The 22486-nt window shown below is 41.5% G+C and overlaps 1 pseudogene; it reads left to right on the forward strand.

Moving 5' to 3' along the window:
* Positions 1 to 18766: 18766 nt before the first annotated feature.
* On the forward strand, positions 18767 to 19583 carry LOC138161167 (nascent polypeptide-associated complex subunit alpha pseudogene; annotated as a pseudogene).
* The last annotated feature ends 2903 nt before the right edge of the window (positions 19584 to 22486 follow it).

Genomic DNA, 22486 nt, shown 5'->3' on the forward strand with positions numbered 1-22486 from the left:
AGAAAGGGTTTGTAGAGAAAAAGTCTGAAGGTTTGCTGAAGAGCGGGGAGAGTAGAATGTTGCTGGATAGAAGGGTAACTAGCACAAGGCAAATGGAGCTTTCCCCCCAGGTGCTGACATACGAGGGGCATATTTCTTCCTCTTGGGGGGCATGCTTCTTTCCTAAAGTAGTTGTCATCACTGTGCATTGCTTCTTTGTACTCTCTTGGTTAGAGGAAACCACCAAGAAGATACATAAACTAAGTGGAAGCTGGGGTGAACATTTTATTGTTGTTTTTTGTTTGTTTTTTGCTTTTTGGAGGGGCAATTGGGGTTAAATGACTTACCCAAAGTCACACGGCTAGTTAAGTGTTAAGTGTCTGAGACTGGATTTGAACTCAGGTCCTCCTGACTCCAGGGCTGGTGCTCTATTCACTGCACCACCTAGCTGCCCCTGGGGTAAACATTTTAGAGAGAACATGGATGAGGTAAAAAATCCAAAGGATGGCAACCAGGATGATGAAGGTCACTAAGATTATGATATATAAAGATTATTAAAAAAAAAACTAGAAATGGTTAGCCTGGAGAAGAGGAGACTCAGGGGATCCATGATAGCTGTCTACACACTGTCATTTGGAAGAGGGATTAGACTTTTATTTCCAGAGGGCCAAACCAAAAGGCAATAAGATAGAATTTTGCAAGACAAATTTAGGCTTCATGTCAGGAAAAAAAATTCCCATTATTTGGAGCTATCCTAGAGTGAAATGAACTGTTTCTAGAGATGGTGGGTTTCTTCATTATTGTATGTCATTCCACAGAGGCTGGATGACCACTTGTTAAGTATATTGCTGTTGTGATGGCTTTTCAGGGCAAAGTTGGTGTGGATGACACTTGAAGTCCCTTCTGATTCTTTTGTTGTTGTTGTGGTTGCAAACTTGACACATACCAGCATATATGAACATATCCATATACCAAGGCAGAAAAAAGAGGATGTTATATAAACATCCATTACTTCGATGTATCATAAATTCAATAGATTATTTCTCAAACTGTTAATCTTGTCTGTTTCCCTTTGAACCACTGTTTTTTTTCTTCTTTTTAAAAATTTTATTTTTAATTTATGGAATAAAACAAGCATTTTCATAACACAGTACAATAAAAAAGATGATTGTACAGGAAACCAAAAATCTACTATGCACAATTTACTATTCCTTTCAAATATACAACAAAATCATCATGTAAAATTTTCTTTTTTCTTCTTCTTCCCCATCCCTTTCCTGTCTAGAGAATGACAGTGGAGTAGGTCCCTCCTGATTCTAAGACTCCATGACTCAGACAAGTCAAATGAATAATTTAGGCATAGAACATGAGGTGGTCACCAGAAATGAGTTTTCTACACAGTCTATGTTCAGATGAGACATCTATGGATAACAATGGGTTGATATATAGCTAGAGTTCCCTTTCAGTACTTAAAGGTATCAATCATTTGAATCAAGAATCTGGAAGATGCTCCTCTGGTCTTGTGGGTGTGGAAGCAAGCTACAGTTTTACTTTCTTTTTCTGATTTAAAAGCTCTTGATCTGTGTAGAGTAAGTCTTGGAAAAAGACTTCTTGTCAGATCTACTCCTCATCATTGGTCTCAGAAAGAAGGATGTTGGAGCAGGGATGGCCCCATGATTGAACAGATTGGGCTCTGAAATTCACCATTTGGAAGGAAAGAAGCAAACATAATTTACTAATGTGCCAAATGCTGTGCTAAGAACTTTACAAATATTATATCATTTGATCCCACAACAATCCTGGTACTATTATTATCTCTAGTTTATGGTTGGGGAAATGGAGACATATAGAGGTTAAATGACTTCTCCAGGGCCATATAGCTAGTAAGTGTATGAGGCTGGATTTGAACTCAGGTCTTTCTACCTCTAGGCCCACTGTTTTATCCACTGTACCACCTAATTATATGAGTTGGAGACTTCCAACTCACATATTGTCTTCATTCATAGAACTCTCTCAACTTTTTCTCCTCACCACTCCCCCCACTTTATATTGGTTAATTGTTTGCCTTCTTTGCCTCTCCAACACTCATAAAAGAACCTTTCACGTAGTAGGTATTTAATAAATATTTGTTGAACTGCGTTGTTGAATTGCATCCCATTCTGTCTTTCCTTTAATTAGCAGGATGGATCACAAAGGAAAGAACAGATTGCCCTCTGCTAGAGTTAAAGACAGATGTTTCAATTTGTTTTTGCAGGAGCCTGAAACCATTTAGGTTTATTATTGTACGATGGTGCTGACAAATAGAGACAGGCATTGCAGAGGAAGAGAAACGATGATGACCACAATTGCCACCCACTCATAACAGAGGCAGATATTATGTACACATATACCAACTGGAACTGGGATAGTTCATACTTAATTGTCTTTGACTTTGCAAGAGGAAAGGGGCTGGATTAAATATGCAGGAGATTTCTCAAGCAGAAGATACATGGTTTCCATCCAGAGATCTAATTAAAGGATTCCGAGTGATTAAAAGTGACCATGGCACCCTCAAGAGAAAGCTGCTGCATGCACTGGAGTGATAACGTCCTCAGGGCTACACTAGAGCTTATCTTTGTCCCTCAGTAAATGTAATGAGTGAGGAGGACGTGACAAGCCCACAGATAACAGCTGGACCATCTGGCCTCTTTCCTTCTTTGCCTCCATCTTCATTGAAGAGTCTGGATTTGAGTTTAATTTCACTGGTTGGTTGGTGGTCTGTGGGGGTACGAGTCTATTCTAGCACCACATTACTCTGATAATTTGCACATCACAGCCCAGGCATGGAACCTTCTCTGTTGGAAAGAGATTCAGGCTTTATGGAGAAAAGATTTTCTCCTTAGGTCATTGTCTAGACTTGCCTTTTGTTCAGTTTTTTTTTAAATGAAGTTGTGTATTCAACTACCTCAGGGTCTTAAGCTACTCATTTCCAGCCTGTCATAGGATTTGTGTTACAGCAGAGATTTCTGTACTTTGGGCTAAGTCACTGTCGCCGTTAAAGTACAAATACCTGATTACTGGCTGTGTGGAGAGATTAGAGAGGGATTAGGCTGTGATGTATTGCTGAAGAAAAATAGGACAAAGGCCATGAACTTGTTTAACCTTCTATAGCCATCTCAGTCACTGTTATTTGCACAGAACAGAGGAGAAAGATGGGAAACGTTAAAATTCATTTCCTCCTCACAGTATCATTCAGTTCTGTTTATTTTTGAGGAAAAAGAAACCTTAAGAGATTTGTCTAAACAGGGAGGTATGATAAGATCTAAGGGCTGAAGCAGTTTTATGATCATAAATTAGGTGAAAGTTGAATTGAGGCCTTAGCTGTGCTATCTTTCACATTCTTTGAGTAGCTATAGGCTTTTTTTTTTTTTTTGCAGGGAAGAGGTTTATTAACCACAGCAGCAACCTTCTTTCCTAAAAAGTAGATGGAATTCAAAGTAGCAGATGGCCTGAAGATAACACCTCCACTGAACACTATAGCTGAGTCAAGTAGAAGGATGAGAGAGTTGGCTGAAAGAGCTACAGTCCTTCTCTGAAGGGGAGGAGCTTGGCTAATAACAGAACTTCAACAGAAGGGGTTCTTAATCTAGTGTCTGTGAATTTGGTTTTTTATAATTTTTCTTGATAACCATATTTCAATATTATAAATTTCCACTGTAATGCCTTGTATTATATTGTATGCATTTAAAATATGACTTGGAGAAAGGGTCTATAGGTTTCACCAGACATGGGAACAAGACACACACACACACACACACACACACACACACACACAAAATCAAGAACCCCTTTCCTATGGGATTGGGACAGTGTCTCCAAGAGTTGGGCTGATAGAATTGGAGCCCTCCTTTTCAGGAAAGAGGCTTACTAACTACAGCACCCCCAGTGGATATTGATTGGAGAGGATATGAAGAGACCCTGATGATTGCTGAATAATTGAAGACCAGATGGAACAGAGGTGTGATGACCAATAGGGAATATCGTTCAGATATTGTGACTGGTCGGGAGCAGTGGAAAGCACTGCTAGAATGGGATCAGTCCCAGAAGACATCAGAGTATAGCATGATGATATCATCAGAAGACTTGCTTCTTTAGGGGTACACGAATAAAGGTCTCTAAAATACTATAGTTATTAGCATCTTAGTTCAGGAATTGATAACCTACAGCATTGGGTCAGTTTTAATTAGCATGCAGGCCAATCATTACTACCATGTATATTCCCATCCCCCCTAAACAAGAGTAAATCCAACATAATGTGAGAAGTAATAAACTTAACACTCACTTATTGTTACTTACTTGTTATATATATGCATATAGAGATATATATGATGTACTTCCCTAGTAAGCTTTCACAAGACAGGGGCCTTGCCTTCTTGCATATCTACAACCTAACCCCACTCCAATATCTAGCACAGTCGTATGCTTATTAAGTACTCAATAATGACTTGTGTGAGTGTGTACATACACACATACATGATAAAAACCGTGCTGTTGTTGTTCAGACATGTCAGACTCTTTGTGACCTCATTTGGGGTTTTCTTGGGAAAGATACTGGAATGGTTTACCATTTCCTTCTCTAGCTCATTTTTGTGATGAAGAACAGAGGCAAACAGGGTTAAGTGACTTGCCCAGGGTCACACGGCTAGTAAGTGTCTGAGGCTGGATTTGAACTCAGACCTTTCTGACCCTAGGCCTAGCATTCTGTCCACTGTACCACCCAACTATCCCCAAAGCTATATAAATTCAATCCAATGATCATTTATTAATCTGTGGATTCAAAAGAAAAAATAAAAGAGCATTTGCCATCAAGGAGATTACTCTAAGATCATGGGTGAGGTACCAAAAATAACACAAGTACTGAACATCACAAAGTTAGGCAATTTATTCCTCATAAACATACCCATGTGCAGCTCCCCAACTCTTCAGTCCCACAGGTAAGCAGGGGCATGGCCATATAATGGTGTGCAGATGCCTACTCCTGCCTTCCAAAAATCCAGAACTCTGGGTCTCTGTCCTTATATCTGATTGCTGTAGCTGGGCAGAATCACAGGGACCAGGTGGGAGGGGGATCTTTGGACTAATCAGTGGAGCAGTGTGACCGAGACTCCCCTTTTTGACCACAAGGACATTGTGATTTAGAAAGTTTGCTAAACTGATTATGATCAGGAGAACCTTGCATACCTTGTCTAAATGAAGCTGGCTTAAACAATTGGGTACATTGGAACTTCCTGGTCCATAGGCAAGTTAATCAGTGATCAAACATGGAACTGCTCCTGTCTGCTAGGGTGTAGCAATAGCTAGCCATAGGTCAGTCCTCATAATTCAGTTCTATTGAGTTTATGTAATCTGCATTTGGCTCTCACCTATGGCTCTAAGGAGTTGTAGCATGGCCAGCTTCCATATCCCAGTAAGATGGGCTAAACCAGGTTAAGGATAACCAACAGGCCTTTTAAAACCCATTGATGAGTTAGGGGGATGTCTACCTGAAGACTTCCCCTGGTGGAATGGGCAGAAGAGAACAATTTGTTCCAATGGCCAGGAAGACAGCTGAAGCAGGCACCATGGAGTGCTTAGAGTTGGTCAGGCATCAAAGACACCAAAGTCATCCACTGAATCCCAGGCCATTGCCAGTTGTCCTGACTGGCATATTGCCAGTGGGCTTTGGTGATGCTGGAAGAGAGAATGAAGCTGACAACTTTGCACAACTGTACCTCGCTTAAATCCAATTTACATGGGATGTCATTGGTCTTCTTCTAAACAAAGGGCAAACAACATATATGATCTGTATACAGATGGAATTTTTTTGGGGGGAAAGGAAAGCACTAACAACTGAGGGGATGAATAAAAGGCTGATATGAAGAGTGGGTTCTCCAATGTACTTCCTGCACTCTTGATTTAAAACAGAGAAGTTCTCTGAAGGAATGAAGACAAAAAAGTAGAGTGCTGAAGACTGAGGACATTTCTTTTTTTTTTCCTTTCTTTTTTTTTTTTTTTGAGGGGGGAAGGCAAGGCAGTTGGGATTAAGTGACTTGCCCAAGGCCACACAGCTAGTTAAATATCAAGTGTCTGAAGCCAGATTTAAACTCAGGTCCTCTTAACTTCAGAGCTGGTGCTCTACTATTCACTGCCACCTAGCTGCCTCTAGACTCCACATTTAGTGGGTGGAGGCAGCAATGTCATGCCAGTGGGAAGAATGCCCTCTTTTTTTTTACTTTCATTTTGTTTGTATGCATTTTCTTCTATGGGTATGATTAAATAGAAATAGAGCTGTGGCATTATTGGATAAATTAACACCAATGAAATGTAGTAGGAAAAGAAGATGGGGTGTTTTCGTAGGTGGGATAGCCAAGAATTTGATTGGATAAATCTATATACAACAAACACCTAAACAAGATGGTCTTAACCTAGAGTTCATGGACTTGTTTAAAAAATATTTTGGTAACTGTATTTCAACATAATTGATTTTGTAGTCTATGTATTTTTTGCATTTAAAATCATTTTTTCTGAAAATGGATCCGTAGACTTCACCAAACTGCAAAAAGGGTCCATGACACACACTAGCATAAGACTAAAAGCCTTTTCCTTGACTAATGAGTATTGCCATCAATAAAAGGACCCATGTAGGGGACAGTGCTAGGCAGCTCTCTGAGAGATATGGAGTTTAGTGATACATGAGGATGCCCTCTGGTGGAGGGTAGAACATGTAACTTCTTTTTCCCCCTTTTTATTTTTTTATTTAAAAAAAAAGTTTCATTCCAAATTCTCACCCTCCCCCCAACTAATTGAGAAGGCAAGAAATACAATAGTCATTACAATGTGAAGTCATGCAAGCCATATTTCCACATTAACCAAGAATACATGACTTCTGAAGTGATCATGTGATTGATAGTGCTTGTTTCTTACTATTGAACAGGATCTAGCATATAGTCAGCACCGTCCCTGGTGATTAAGTAAGTAATTCCAATGAGTCATTTCCAGAACCAATTTACATTTGTAAGATTGCTCTTCTTCTTGGAGTTTCTAAAAGGGATTTGGGTGGGAAGTTTGCTGTTGGGGTCCCAGTTCTAAAATTTGGGCATTATGGCTGATGGTTCCATTTGAATGGTCAGTTGTTATGGCTCAGTGAAAACTGAACTCTGTCCATGCAAGGTACAAGAAAGGGATTGTTAACAGAGCGCAAATCAAGGTGGGGGCTCCTGACCTTTCTTTCTAATTGTATACTCTATTTCATAAACCATATATCACATGATGTTTTGATAGCTGATTCTTCAGCCAGGGCATGGTATACTTTGGCAAAGTTTACACATACAAATATTGAATATTTATATTGTTTTCACAGCTGAAGGAACTTTTTAGACATGGCCTTGACGTACAGAGTGAACAAAGCAACTTCTCTCTAAGTGGCCAGTGAAAAATTCTTAGACCATTAAGAGTATATGAAGAGAGGTATGTGACTGTAACCTGAGGCAAGCAAGTGACCCCTGAGAGAGAACCAGCTTTCAGAGTCTGGTGTTTTGGGCCTCCTTCCTTGGTGACCTTAAGGGCATCTTCTGAGATGGGAAATTTCTGTGTATTGGTCCACTCAACCACAGTTGCAACCAGACTTACCATCACACCTGTATACTGGGAAACATAGCATGTTAATTAAATTATTAAAAGAGTGCTGAGGGAAGAACAATATCCTGAAATTTGTGGTCATTTTAATGATCTTCTTTGGGAGATGCAGAAATGCCTGAAAAAAGAATATGGTGAAAGGAGGGCCAATAGCGGGGCATTTGGAGAAACTGAGCAACAGAAATTTGCTAATATTTTAGAAGAGTTGGAGAATTGAGTATTCCTTTTGCTGGACATCTTGGCTGAGAGATGGTAGAACACCTAGATATTTAGGTGGTAGCTGAAAGAATGTCACCTTGTTTGAATTTAGTAGTTCTCAAACAATGAACTCTTTTATGAACTGCTGAGATATCTGGAAACTGATAATATGATTCTTTGTAGTTGCAAGACTACAGGATCGAACCTTTTCTGCCATCCACAAACCATCAATATTTGAATGATGACCTATATTTCCACCTATAAGAAAATTGTTACTGTTTTCCATATGCCTACTAACCTGGAGGAGTTAGGAGCAATGAATAACCTTTCCTTCATAGCAACATGAAAATACTGATATTTTAAGACCTGAAAGTACCAGGATTTTGTCAGTGTTCTTTCTGCAAGACCTCAGTCATCTTCCCTGCCTTAGTAAATAGTCTTTGTGAGTTTTCATGGCTAAAAAAATACTTTTTAAAAAAGATAGTAGGATGAATTGAGGGAGGGTCCTGGGAATCTTTAACTCAATATGAAAATATTCTATATCTTAATATTTATACATGAAAAGCTATTTTCTTCAATGATTAAAAGTTTGTAAAAAAAAGTGTGTGAATTGAAATATTTTTTTCTTAAAAGCAATGAATTGATGGTGATTGCTGATATTGCATGTGCCATAATTGAAATTAAGGCTGCTGCCCTTTGCTTTCTAGGCCTTTCTTAAACCACTGGATTATCCAAGAATCACACTGCAGTGGGTGCAAACCGAAGATTAGAACTAATAAAGCAGAATTGATTCTCCACCCCCCCACCACTCCCACCGTGTTTTCTTGGAAGGCTGTATGTGTATGTATATAGCACTCTAACTAGGACAGGACAACTGGAGCTATGACTCAGGGCACTAAAATTTGGAGGGTACTGATGGCCTTTGTAATTGATCAGCAGGGAGAAATAACTGAATATAGTGCCTAGCTAGAAAGAATGATTAATAAAAATAGGATTCTATCAGATCGTGATTGGTAGTAGTATCTCAGTTGAATTTCTCATGGGCCTGACACTGCCCTACTCTGTTCTCTCCCTTGTGGCAGCCTCCTCAGCAGGGGGCTCTCCATGACCTTAGGTCTCTGTCTTTTTCCCATGAGGCAGTGTTTTCTCCAGGGATTCTGTCCCTAATCAGGTCTTGTCCCTTGAGGTTTAAAGTCTCTCTCCAGGGTCCATATGCTCAATTGAATTTGTTGTATAAAGCTGATTTGTGCTATTTGCTTTGGGATTATTTTTTTGTCACTTGCTTTGGGCACTGGAATTGCTTTGTTATGGCTGTAAATTTGTGTGTGTGTGTGTGTGTGTGTGTGTGTGTGTGTATGTAATGAGACATTCTATAATATAAGTATATGTATGACTAGATTTTATGCAGGGGCAATAGTGTGTACAAAATATATTATACAGTTTCTGAATGTATTAATCAGTCAACAAGGACATATACTTTTATTATGTGCAAGGCACTGCACTTAGTGATGGTGATACCAAAAAGACAAAAAATCTTGTTTTGGTGTGGGGGGAGGGGAAGGGAACAACATGTAAGTAATTTGGTACCTAGAAGATCTATACAGAACAGATGAAGGTAATCTGAAAGAGGATGCATCAGCAACTGTATGTGTGTGGAGGAAGAGATTCTACTGAGTGACTTTTTATGCAGATGGTGAATATTTTCATAGTAAAGGGGCTGGAGAGTGGATAAAGTGCTGGGTGTGGAGTCAGGAAGACTCGAGTTAAAATCTGGCCTCAGACCCTTATTAACTGTGTGACTCTGGAAAAGTCACTTAACTTCTGCCTGACTCCGTTTCCTTAAATGTGAAATGGGGATAATTGCACTTTCCTCCCAGGGCTCTTGTGAAGTTCAAACGATATGCGATTTATAAAGTGCTTAACAGTGTCTTATACATAGGAGATTCGATATAATTATTACATGGGTCAGTATGTGTGTGTAAACTGTTTTGGCAGATGCGCCAAACCAGGTTGAGGGTAACTGGCAGGCCTCAGACCTGTCAGTTAGTGGGATGTCTACCTCAAGTCTGCGAAGACTTCCCTTGGTGGAATGGGCAGATAAAGACAATTTGTCCCAAGAGTCATGAAGACAGCTGAAGTGGGCACTGTGGGGGCACCTAGAGCTTGGTCAGGCATCAAAGACCCCAAGGTCATCCACTGCATCCCAGGCATCAAAGACCCCAAGGTCATCCACTGCATCCCAAGCATCACCAGTTGTCTTGACTTTTGGTCTGCCACTGGACTTCAGTGACTCTGGGAGAGAGCGAGGCTTAAATCCAATTCATGCATGAGTCATGACTTTACTCTGTGATATCATTGGTCCTCTATGAAACGAAGATGAACAACAGGTCATCAGAGGTTCTGAGTTCAAATCCAAGCTCTTTAATCTCTCTGACCATTTGTTTCATTATTATCTATAAAACAAAACAATAATATGTTTACTACATTTCTTAGAGGATTATTGTGAAGAAATTGCTTTATAAATTGTTGATCGTTATGTAAACATGAGCTATTAATGTTTATATGGCAGGCTATCTTTACTAAAAGGGGCAGCTAAGGCCTGAGTTCAAATGTGACCTTAGACACTTACTAGCTGTGCAACCTTGAGCAAGTCACTGAACCCTGTTTGTCTCAGTTTCTTCATCTGGAAAATGAGCTGGAGAAAGAAATAGTAAACCATTCCAGTATCTTTGCCAAGAAAACCCTAAATGGGGAAAAGCCAGATGTGACTGAATGATTGAACAATTTTTACTAAATAGTGGGAGGAAGCATGTAAGCATGCCTGTGGGCATTCTTTTGTCCTGAGGTGTTTTGCATGTGAAGGAGACCCCTCCAGAGCAACTGCATCAGGTATTGGCTTAGATTAGAACCACTTTACAAGCTCCTTTGCAATGATTCATCTGTCAGCTCCTTCCTCCCCTCCACTGGAAGCAGGGAGAGGGGCAGGAGACCAATAAATTCATCAAGGCTGTCTTTGGGTTTCACAGTAAATTCAATCAAGTAAAGTCAATTCTCCCTCCCAGTCCCACCCCATACCTCCCCAATGTTACCTCTGCTCTTATGTGCTCTGATTAGAGCCTGCATTGTAATAATACAGACAGAAGGAATGATGAACATATGGCCTGATCGCAGAGACTGGGTTGGATTCAGGGACTACAATGCAGGGGAATGAGGGAGGAGAATGAGCAGGAAGCCTCTGACTGCTTGGGGACACCCCAGGGATGGTGATGCCTTGCTTGCCGATGGCTTAGTAGCTCTTAGCACAGTCCCTATGTTGTGTCAGTAAACAGAGAAACAGACAAGTAGATAAATAGATAAAACATTTATTAAGCACTGTGCTAAGGACTGAAGATATAAATATAAAAGCAAAGATAGTTCTTGCCCTCAGGGAGTTTGCATTCTAATAAGGGAAGAAAACACATAAAGGGAACTTAGAAAGGGAATGATACTGGGATAAGGCCAGCAGTAAAAAGTGGCATGGAGGGGGCAGCTAGGTGGCACAGTGAATAGAGCGCCAGCCCTGGAGTCAGGAGGACCTGAGTTCAAATCCAGCCTCAGACATTTGACACCAAAACTAGCCATGTGGCCTTGGGCAAGTCACTTAACCCCAATTGCCCTCCAAAAAGGCCAAAAAAAAAAAAGTAGCATGGACGTTTGGGGGGGTAACAAAATATAGCAAAAAGGGGAATCCGGGAGGAAAACAAATTTTTTGGTAGGGTGGAGGAAGAGAATTGGAGATTTGGGCCACAGTGACAAGATGACAGAAAGGGGTGGTGGAGGCCTGAGCCCTGACATTAATAAAGCTCTTTGGTTAATTATCTCATTTGATAGAGAACACTTTGGAAACCTTAAAGTGATATATGAATGCCACCTAATAGTATCAACTATATACATGCTTATTGAATGTCATTGTTGATGTGTTGAAGACGGGCACACGCCCTCCACTTGCATCCTCATTTCCTATTCTCTAAACATCCCCTGGGCATTTCCACCTCTGCTTGTGAGCATGGCTATCTCCTCCATCCGTGCAGTATGTAATCATTTTATGCCTTCTCATCCTGAGTGGTTCTCATTAGTACCCTTCTACAATCTTTTTATAGAGGGAGATTCTTATTCAAGAACAGGCTGGGCTGGGTGGTCTCTGAGATCCCTTTTACAGTCTTCCATTCTGTGATTATGCTTCTATAATTATTTCCCCAAAGATGTGCGTTTGTGGCAGACCCTAACCCCCATCAGCCTCATCTAAGCTTCATTTTATTGGTGTGTTCTTTCCTGTAGAACTCTCTATGTGGGTCTGTTCAAATCCTACCTCCGATAAGTCACATAATCTCACTGTGCTTTAGGTGTGGGACCAGTTAGCCCCTGAGCTCCTAGCTCAAAATCCATGTTTCTGTGTTTTCCTCGGTCTAATGGCTCTAGTTGAATTATTAAAGGATTAATTAATATTGGTTAAGATGAGTAGAATGCTTCTCTAGAGGAAAAAAAAAGGATTTTACATCCCAACAAATGATGGATTCAGTGGGAACCCAAATAAGCATCCATGGGGCATGGGCAGCGGGTAAGGTAGATAGGAAGCATGGTTAGAAAATGAGAGGGGGAAGAGTTTTGGGGTTGGTGGAAACTCAGTACCAGGAGAAATGAGAGTGGGGGAAATGAAGGCCAGTTGTGGGTTTTGCTGCCCTGAGCCTAGAACCTTAAAGTGGAATGAAAGGAGCATAGTATTTGGAGTTAGGAGACCTGGGTTCAAATCCTGACTTCCACTTCCTACTTTTGTATGACTTTGGATGAGTCACTTAAACTTTTTTGGGCCTCTTTTTCTTCATCTGCCAAATGAGAGAGTTGAACTTAGTAGTCTCTAATGTCCCTTTGAGCCTGAAAATAGATGAGTTGAGCTCCTCCTCACTCCGGGAGAGAACTTGGAAAGGGCATGTGAGATTGATATGCTTGCCGGAGAGTACAGGTGAGTCAGCCAGTGACCTGTGAAAGGATGCTGCAGGATGCTATATTGTCCTCATGTATTTGCTCCCAGGCTCTGTGGCTATCTCATGATGAACAGCCAAGATCTGGCTTTTCTCAGAGTTTTGGTGACATGTGATGTTTCTGGGTAATTTACCCAGAATAATCATCTGTACCCATTTGTGTGTTAAGATTTCTGGGACCTGAGAAAACCCATTAGTGAGTACCCTCATAGCCTAGCAGCTTGGTAAAAAAAAAAATGCCTTTGAATTGGAGTGACCATATCCATTCCCCTCCTGCTGGGGTTCACTGCCATTTGACTGGAGGAGTGTACAAAATCAATTTCTGCTTCTTCCCATTCCTATGGTTCTTTACAGTAAAAGGAAATTGTGTGCAATGATCTCAAGCAATAATCTTGTTTTGCTTCCTGACTTAAAGAATTTTAAACAGGTATTCTCAACCTGGGGTCTGCAAACTTAAAAAAATATATATATATATTTGTTTTTTTTTTTTAACATAATTGGTTTCCTTTACAATTCCATGTGTTTTATGCATTTAAAAACATTCTGAGAAGTGGTCCATAGGTTTCACTAGACTTCCAAAGGAGTTCATGACACCAAAAGGGTCAAGAAACCCTGATTTCAGGTATAGTTATCACGATCTAATAATGAGGCACAGAGGCCAGGCTTGTCCAGTTCCATAGGAAGAGCCTCTGTCCAGCAGATCAGCCACTTCCCCTGCTCACTCCTTGTTATGGGCTAGGACATTAGTGGACCTGGGGAGGCTTGAGTTAACCCCCACGTTCCCACACCCCAAACTGGGGTGAGCCATGAAGCAATGGAGCAGACCTGGGGCAGTTTGAGTTAAATTTGCCTCCAGGTGTATTGCCTTGGGACCCAGCTGTGGAGCCTTTGGGTAAGGATATAAAAACAGTTTTAGGACTTTCATAAAGGGCTCCTGAGACCCTAGGGAACCTCCTTGCTTACTGCTTTTAATTTCAATGCCAGGAGCATTTACTTTTCCGAACCACTCCCTACTGACTTGTGATTGCCTTTACCCAGGGGTTGTTGGATGCTTTTATTAAAAAGAGATGGTTTATTTGAATCCCCAGGTTCTGAGTGATCTATTGCAGCAGATGTGGAAACAGGACTTTCCTGGCTTCTGCTGCCTCATCATTAAAATGGGAAAGACCGGTAGAAGGGTTGGGGGGTAGGGGAGTAGAGGGTTGGGCAGGGAGTGTCTTAGTCTCTCTGTGAGTACCTTCTCTGCCCCTTTAGCAGCTCCCTCTCCTCCGAGATTTCTCTTCCCTCTTGCCTGTAGCCTGTAGACCCTTTCAGACATGCAAGGAGACAGAGCAGAGGAGGCTCCCAGTTTCAAATGTGCAGATCATTCCCCTTCAGACAGGTTGGATCTACCTCTCCCTGGTGTCTCAAGCTCAGCTGGAGGGAGCTGACTCAGTGGTGAATTGCCCCAAAGACCAGAGGTTGCCAGGAACCCAGGTTGCCTGTGAATGCACAGATGCTGACATTAGCATCAGTCTTGGCCGCATCCCTTTGGCGGGCTGCCATTTCATTACCTGTTGGGCGGGGGTCAGCTTGGAGCATTGCTCCTGTCTGCTCAGAAGACAGTGTGTAGCAGAGCTGCTTCCTCTTTGATGGATTAAGTGTCTCTGTCAGTCAGTTCATTTATCCTCTAGGTGAAACGTATAGCAGGCTGAAATCTAGCTGTGTGCTTGCCCACTAAGACTGGGAACAGTCAGAGGCAGAAAAGCAGAATGGAGGTTCACAGATCTCTCTTTTCCTGTCACAGTGCTTGACACATAGTAGATGTGTAATAAATATCTATTAATCAGTTGATTTCTCCCTCCCTCTCTTCCTTGGTGCTTTGTGACCAGAATTGGTTCTACACAAAAAATATTGTCTGAGAAGTTCGTTTTCGTATACCTTACATTCCAGCCATACCTACTTTCTTGCTGTTCTTCACACACAACAATCCAGTTTCTTTCCCAGAGCCTTTGAATTGACCCTGTGCCTGTAATGCACCCTCTCTCACCTCTGCCTCTTAGAATCAACCCAAATCAAGCACCATTTTCTACAGAAAATCTTTCCTGAACCCCACCTACACCCCAGCATAGTTACCTTGTATTTGTTTTATAGAACCTTTGTAGGTGTTATATATGTAAATGTTGTCTTTCCCCTCCATCTGCCTCCCCTCCATAGAATGTAAGCTCTTTGAGAGGACTATTTATTGTGTTTTTGTGTCCCTAGCACAGGTGATCAGTAGGTGCTGAATGAATAAATGAAAAAAAAAATAGGAAGTGCTTGCTAAGCATTAATGATTGATAGAACGCTTAGCACCTCTCCTCCTTCCCATGTGGGGCCATCCTTTCAGCTGTCCAGTCCTAGCTCTGAGTCTCCAGGTCACACAGTGATTTCTCTAATTTGAGTAGTATTCTCAGCCATAGGGTCTGAGGCAGCTCAATTATTCATATACTTCTTTCCCTTGGGGGCAAGGGAGGATCAGAAGAAGTTATCTGTGATTCTGGGGTGAAAAAATAAAAGAATACTGTGTTCCCAGATGCAGTATTATTTATCAAAGGACTAGCATTTATGGATTGCTGGCGAGTTGCCCTAGGTGTTCGTTCTCTAAGAACAAGAAGCAGGAAAAGGCTCAGCCAAGACCATCGGAGGCTGGACCAGATATCAGAACTTCATCACTGCTTGTTTCTTTCACTGGTATTCACCATGTTCCACAGCAATAGGAGGAATTGGGGGGAAGGGAGGAGGGGAGGGGACAATACTAACTGAGAGACTATCTCCCCCACACCAGAAAGCTGATGCAAAGAGAGGGAGACTATCACCTGCAGCACTGGGGTTGCTGTTGACCTGTTGCTTTCTAACCTCTAGCAACCCATTCTGTTCCTGTACATACTTCTTATGCCAAGTAATGTACTCTTTTTTTTTTTTTTTTAAAGCAATCAGGGTTAAGTAACTTGCTCAAGGTTACACGGCCAGTTATTTCTGGGTGTGGAGTATCTGAGACCGGATTTGATCCAGGTCATCCTAGCACTCGCTGAGCCACCTGGCCGCCCCTAAGCAATTGGGGTTAAGTAACTTGCTCAAGGTTACACGGCCAGGTGTTTCTGGGTGGGTGCTAAGTGTCTGAGCCCGGGATTCGATCTCCAGGTCATCCCAACACTGGAGCCGGTGCTCTTACTCGCTGTGCTACCTGGCCGCCCCAAGTAACGCACTCTTTATCAACCTACACCAAGTAGCAGACAGATTTCTCCATCTACCACCATTTGTCACATCCCAGCCATCTTCCTACTCCCTAGTACCCCTAAATTCCCTTCCTGCAATCTTCAGCTACTTTTGTAATGGTAGCATCTGTAGGGAAGAAAGAAATAAGCATTTACTAACCACTTACTATGTTTCAGACACTGTGCTAAGTCCCTTACAAATATTCTCTTGTTTGAGCCTTACATGAGGGAAGGTTCTGGAGAGGGATCTTCCCCTTGGCTCTTTGAAAGGTGGTACCTGTGCACTTTTCCTCACCCAGCCTTCCTCCTTCCTTTGTTTTTGCCCCATTTATTCTTCAACATATTCAATGAATACGTGGAAAGAAAGATACTTTTGTCTCTTACCTTTGATTTTGGGGTCTGCCAAGCACTTGGCTTATATTCTCTTAACTGAGGATGATGTATGCTACCCACCTCTTGGTAAAAAATGTGATAGACTCAAGATGCAGAATGAGACATGCATTTTGGACATGGACAATGTGGGAATTTATTTTGTTTGACTATGAATATTTGTTACAAGGGTTTTGCTGCTGTTTTTTTTTCTTTTAAATTGTGGGTTAGGTGGGAGAGGGAGAAGATAAATGCTTGTTAACTGAAAAATAAAATAAAATATTCAAAAAAAGTCTGCTTGCCTCAGTTCCTTTGGTTGGATAAGGGCAATTGTTTCTCCTGCCCGCTTCCCCCCCCTGTTCCTTAACCAGATTCTTTTCTTGTTCAGCCAGGGTCCTATTCAAACCCCACCCTAGAGATTTGTGGGTTGACCAGAGTGAATTGTAAGAAGGCAATTATCCCAAGAGAAATCGGGTCCCAGGCTTCTCCAACATGAACGGTTGAAAAGCAATTATTATGTGCCAGACAGAGTGATGGATATACAAATACAAAAGACATATAGTCCTGACCCTCGAGCGGTTTACATTCTGATAGACAGTGGGGGTCAAGAAGGGAAGTTTTGAGGAGTCACAGGGATGATAAGTTTCATCCCTAGGGACTGATTGACATTCCTTTCTGGAAACCATGGTAGCATTGATTTAACTGTGTGTGGAGCAGGAAGAGGATGGGGAACAGGGAAAGGAACAGAGAGTCAGGATGGAAAGACAATTGTGAAGCATGACCAGGTGGCTAGAGCCAGTTAGACAAAATAAACTCTCACCACATAAGAGAGCAGGTTCCCAGGGTGGTTTTCAGAATTCTCCATCTTAGATAAGACGTCAATTTTCAAAGAAGAGAAGGCGATGTAATGATAAATACAGCTGACATTGACGGTGGTCCTTAGAGATCCCTGTGCTACTGCTGCTGCTTCCTCTTCCCAGGGCAGAATGCACTGGCCATTCATTGTGTGCTAGTGCATTCCCTGTCCCTTGGGCCAATCAGAAACTCAAAACTGAGGAGGGGCTGAGTTCTGGGGGCCTCTTGCTTTGTGATCCTCTTGCAGTGAGCTTTAGAGTGACTGGTTTCCACATCCCACCTTATTCTGGTGAGTGAGCTGGCTATGTCTTTTGGGCTACCCTGTTCTGGCATCTGATAGACTACAACAGATGCCTGATAACTGAGTACAAGAATTCACGTTTCTATAGTGCTCTATTTGACGAAGCATTCCCCCCTCCCACCTTGAAAGTACATTTATAGGGTGGCGGAGTCAAAGCAGGAACTTATTGAGTTCCCACTCCAACCACCCCCAATACCTGTAAAAAATGACTCTATATAGATTGTAGAGCTACAGAACCCACAAAGCGACAAAGAGAAACAAATCTCCCACTGAAGGCAGCCTGTCAGGCCTACAGGAAGGGTCTATGGCACCAAGCTGGGAGCAGAGCGCAGTCCTGCGTAATCCACGCCTGGCCCACACCTGGAGTGGCATAGACAGGTGAGAGCAGACTTCAAGAGAGTGAATCACTGGCACCTGTAGTGGTTTCCACTCTTCCCAACCCATAAACACCAAAGAGAAAGTAAAAGGTCAGTGGGGCACTCTGTTGGAACTGGGTGAGAGAAAAGTGCTGTCTGGTCCCTGCCCCTGGGGCCAGTAGAGGTGGCACTGGCGGCTGCAGCTGCTGCAGCATGGCTGCCTCCTGAGCTCCTGGCCTACACAGCATAGGGGGACCAAGTGACCATTCAGAGGGTAATAGCTCTTGCTTTGCCCTGCTTGGATCTGGGTTGTACTCTTGGATGACTGTCCTAGGGTGAAGAGTGCTAGTGTGTCAGAGCTTGTGGTGGCTGTAGAGAGGGCGTCCTCCTCATAGCTCTGACAAAGGCTATGCAAAACCCCAGCAACTTGGGACACAGCTCTCTCCACTCTGGAAACAGAGCTCTACTGTGGCAAAGAGCTCAAAAGTCAAGTCATTGGCTGACAAGATGAGCGAGCAGAGGAAGTGCAATCAGACTATAGAATTCTTTTTTGGGGACAAAGAATATCAAAACATAGAACCAGAAGAAGACAACAAAGTCAAAACTCCTACATCAAAAACCTCCAAGAAAAATATGAATTGGTCTCAGGCCATGGAGGAGCTCAAGAAGGATTTTGAAAATCAAGTAAGAGAAGTAGAGGAAAAATTGGGAAGAGAAATGAAGATGATGCAAGAAAATCATGAAAAACAAGTCAACAGCCTGACTGAAGAAAATAACACCTTAAAAAATAGACTAATGGACACTCACTCCAGGTCTCTTTCTGCAGCCATCTTGGATCTGTGTTCCTCTCCCAAAATGCCCAGTGAAGCGACAGAAACCGTCCCCGCCACAGAGCAAGAGTTGCCACAGCCCCAGGCTGAGACAGGGTCTGGGACAGAATCTGACAGGGATGAATCAGTACCAGAGCTTGAGGAACAGGGTTCACACAGGCAACCATGCAACAAGCCCAGCTGGCAGCAGCCGCTGAGATCGATGAGGAACCAGTCAACAAAGCAAAACAGAGTCAAAGTGAAAAGAAAGCATGAAAGGCTATGTCCAAACTGGGACTTAGGCAAGGGACAGGGGTTACTAGAGTCACCATCTGGAAATCCAAGAATATCCTCTTTCTAATCACAAAGCCAGATGTTTACAAGAGCCCAGCTTCAGATGCCTACATAGTCTTTGGGGAAGCCAACATTGAGGATCTCTCTCAGCAGGCACAGCTAGCTGCTGCTGAAATATTCAAAGTTCAGGGTGAAGCTGTTTCAAACATACAGGAAAACACACAAACTCCAACTGTACAAGAACAAAGTGAAGAGGAAGAGTTTGATGAAACAGGTGTGGAAGTTAAAGACATAGAACTGGTCACGTCCCAAGCAAATGTATCCAGAGCAAAGGCTGTCTGAGCACTAAAGAATAACAGTAACGATATTGTAAATGCAATTATGGAATTAACGATGTAACAATCTGGAGACAAAGACATTTTTTCAGTGTTTCAGAGAAGATTAAATGCAACCTGATTTGAAATTTGTACTGTTTCTGTCAATAAAGTTGTGGCTTCTTGTTGGAGAAAAAAAAATACACTAATGGGGGCGGCTAGGTGATGCAGTGAATAGAGCACCAACCCTGGAGTCAGGAGGACCTGAGTTCAAATCTAGCCTCAGACACTTAACACTTACCAGCCCTGTGACCTTGGACAAGTCACTTAATCCCAATTGCCCTGACTTGCCCCCTACAAAAAAAAAAGACTAACTCAAATGGCAAAAGAGGCCCAAAAAGCCAATGAGGAGAAGAAGGCCTTAAAAAGCCTAATTTGCCAGATGGAAAAAGAATTTCAAAAGCTCACTGAAGAAAATAATTCCTTCAAAATTAGATTGAAGCAAATGGAAGCTAATGACTTTATGAGAAATCAAGATACTATAAAACAAATGCAAAACAATGAAAAGATAGAAGGTAATGTGAAATATCTCATAGGAAAAACCACTGACCTGAGAAATAGATCCAGGAGAGATAATTTAAAAAAATTATTGAGCTACCTGAAGGCCATGATCAAAAGAAGAGCCTAGACATCATCTCTCAAGAAATCTCAAGGAAAATTGCCCCGATATTCTAGAACCAGAGGGCAAAATATAAGTGGAAAGAATTCACTGATCACCTCTTGAAAAAGATCCCCAAAAGAAAACCCCAAGGAATATCATAGCCAAATACAGAGTTCCCAGGTCAAGAAAAAAAGAAAGTGTGTTTATAGGTATTAATGGTTTAGTTTTACAAATGAAGCCGCTGAGGCCATGAGGTTAAGTGACTTAACTAATTAGTGGGTGACCAGAAGGTGGATTTGTACCAGAGTCCCCCGAATCCACATCCTGTACTCTCTTTACTACAAACTGCCCCTGTAGCCACTGTTGGGGTGGTTGGGACAGGGTTTCTTTCTTCCCTAATTCATCACTTGCAGTATAATTTTACTACATGGGTGAGGATAGGACCATGGTAGCAAAAACTATGAATGTGTGTATGTATGTGTAAATGGGTACATGTGTACACACATACATATATGCACACATACAAACTTACATATATATACATACACAAGGACACACACATGTATACAATATACACATACACAATATACATATATACATACATGTACATACCACATAAATAAATACAAATATGCATACATATATACATAATATACACATGAAGACCTATACTCACATATATACCAACACTGATATACACAAACATAAACACACATACATATACATCAACACACACCTAATACACAATACATATCACAAATAAACACACATTTGTACACACATACATACAATACACATTATAGACATACAATACACATATACTCACATACATATAAATTTACATACGCATACATAACACTATGTATAATACTATCTATAGGTACATACACATGTACACCTACATACATATATATATGTATATATATAGACAGTATTTAAATAAATAAATATATACACACACACATATATATTTATACATAAAGTAAAAAAATCTTTGAACCCCTTTGCTTAGTAAAGTGTTTGCACATGGGCGGGCACATGACAAACCTTTGCTGAATTGAATGGAGATATCCCAGGACCACAGATTTGGAGAGTCAGAAGGGACTTCAGCTTCCATCTAGTCCAACAAATCCACACATGGACTCTCTCCTCTCATCCAGGCCCTGCTTGAAGACTCCAAGGAGGGGGACCCTAAACCCTCTTGAAAGATCGTGTTCCACTTTTGGTTAGCTCTAATTGTTCATAAGTTATTTTGACATCAGGTTTAAATTTTGTCTCTTTGCAACTTCTTCAGGCCTCTGGGACCAGATGTAACACGCTTAATTCTTCCTTTACATGACAGTCTTTTAAATATTTGAAGACAGTTATCACATCTCTTCTTGAGTCTTCTTGTTAAACATACCCAATTCCTTTAATTAGTCTCCATGTGGTATATACTCGGTGCCCTTCAAAATTCTGATTGCTTTCCTCTGGTCACCTTTGCTTATCAATAGCCTTCTTAAGCTACACTTAGTATACTACTGGCACTATAGTGTTTAATAAATGTTTGTTGAATGAGTGACTAAATGAATAAGTATTTATTATGTGTTAACTGCATGCTAGGTACTATGCTAAACTTTGGATAGATAAAGCATTTATTAAATGCTTATAAATTATGTTTTAGGTACTATGCTAAGAAATACAGATATTTAAAAAACAACCTTTCCCGAAGGAGCTTACATTTAAAGAACTGCTTACATTCTAATGTAATGTAGTGCCCAGAGCTGAATTTCATCATTGTTGTTGTTGTTGTGTCTGACTCTTCGTGACCCCATTTGGTATTTTCTTGTTGAAGATATTTGAGTGGATTGTCATCTACTTCTCCAGTTCATTTTACAGATGAGGAAACTGAGGCAAAGTGACTTACATGTGATCACACAGCTAGTAAGCATCTCAGGACAGATTTGAACTTACAAAAAGGAGTTATTCTGACTCTAGGCCTGGTCTTTTATCCACTGGGCCACCTAGCTACGCCTGAACACAATATTCCAAATGAGGCTTGATGATAAACTCTGGGGATATGTCAAGAGGCAATCACAACTTCACAAAACTTATGTGAAAAGTAGGTTTATTACCAGAGAAATGAACATGCATGTGGAACCCAAGCCAGAGCAAAGAGTTCACCATCCAGGCGGAGGTTTGCATATTTATGACAGTACGGCAAAGGGAGGAGGAGAAAATAGAAATCTCCTCCTAAAGGGGAGTGGCATGGGAAGGAGAAAGGTGGGAAAAGGAAAAATCTTTCCCAAAGGGGAGGAGCAAGGTGATGGCAAAAGCTCCATTCTTTTCCCTTGGGAATTGCTAGACCATGAAGATAGGATGGTCTACTTACTACAAGGGTCCCAGCTGCTCTCTCTCTCTCTCTCTCTCTCTCTCTCTCTCTCTCTCTCTCTCTCTCTCTCTC

The sequence above is a fragment of the Petaurus breviceps genome, unplaced genomic scaffold (genome assembly GCF_028583685.1).
Source record: "Petaurus breviceps papuanus isolate PSGF00001 unplaced genomic scaffold, PetGlider_PUasm1.0 118, whole genome shotgun sequence".
Lineage (NCBI taxonomy): Eukaryota > Metazoa > Chordata > Mammalia > Diprotodontia > Petauridae > Petaurus > Petaurus breviceps.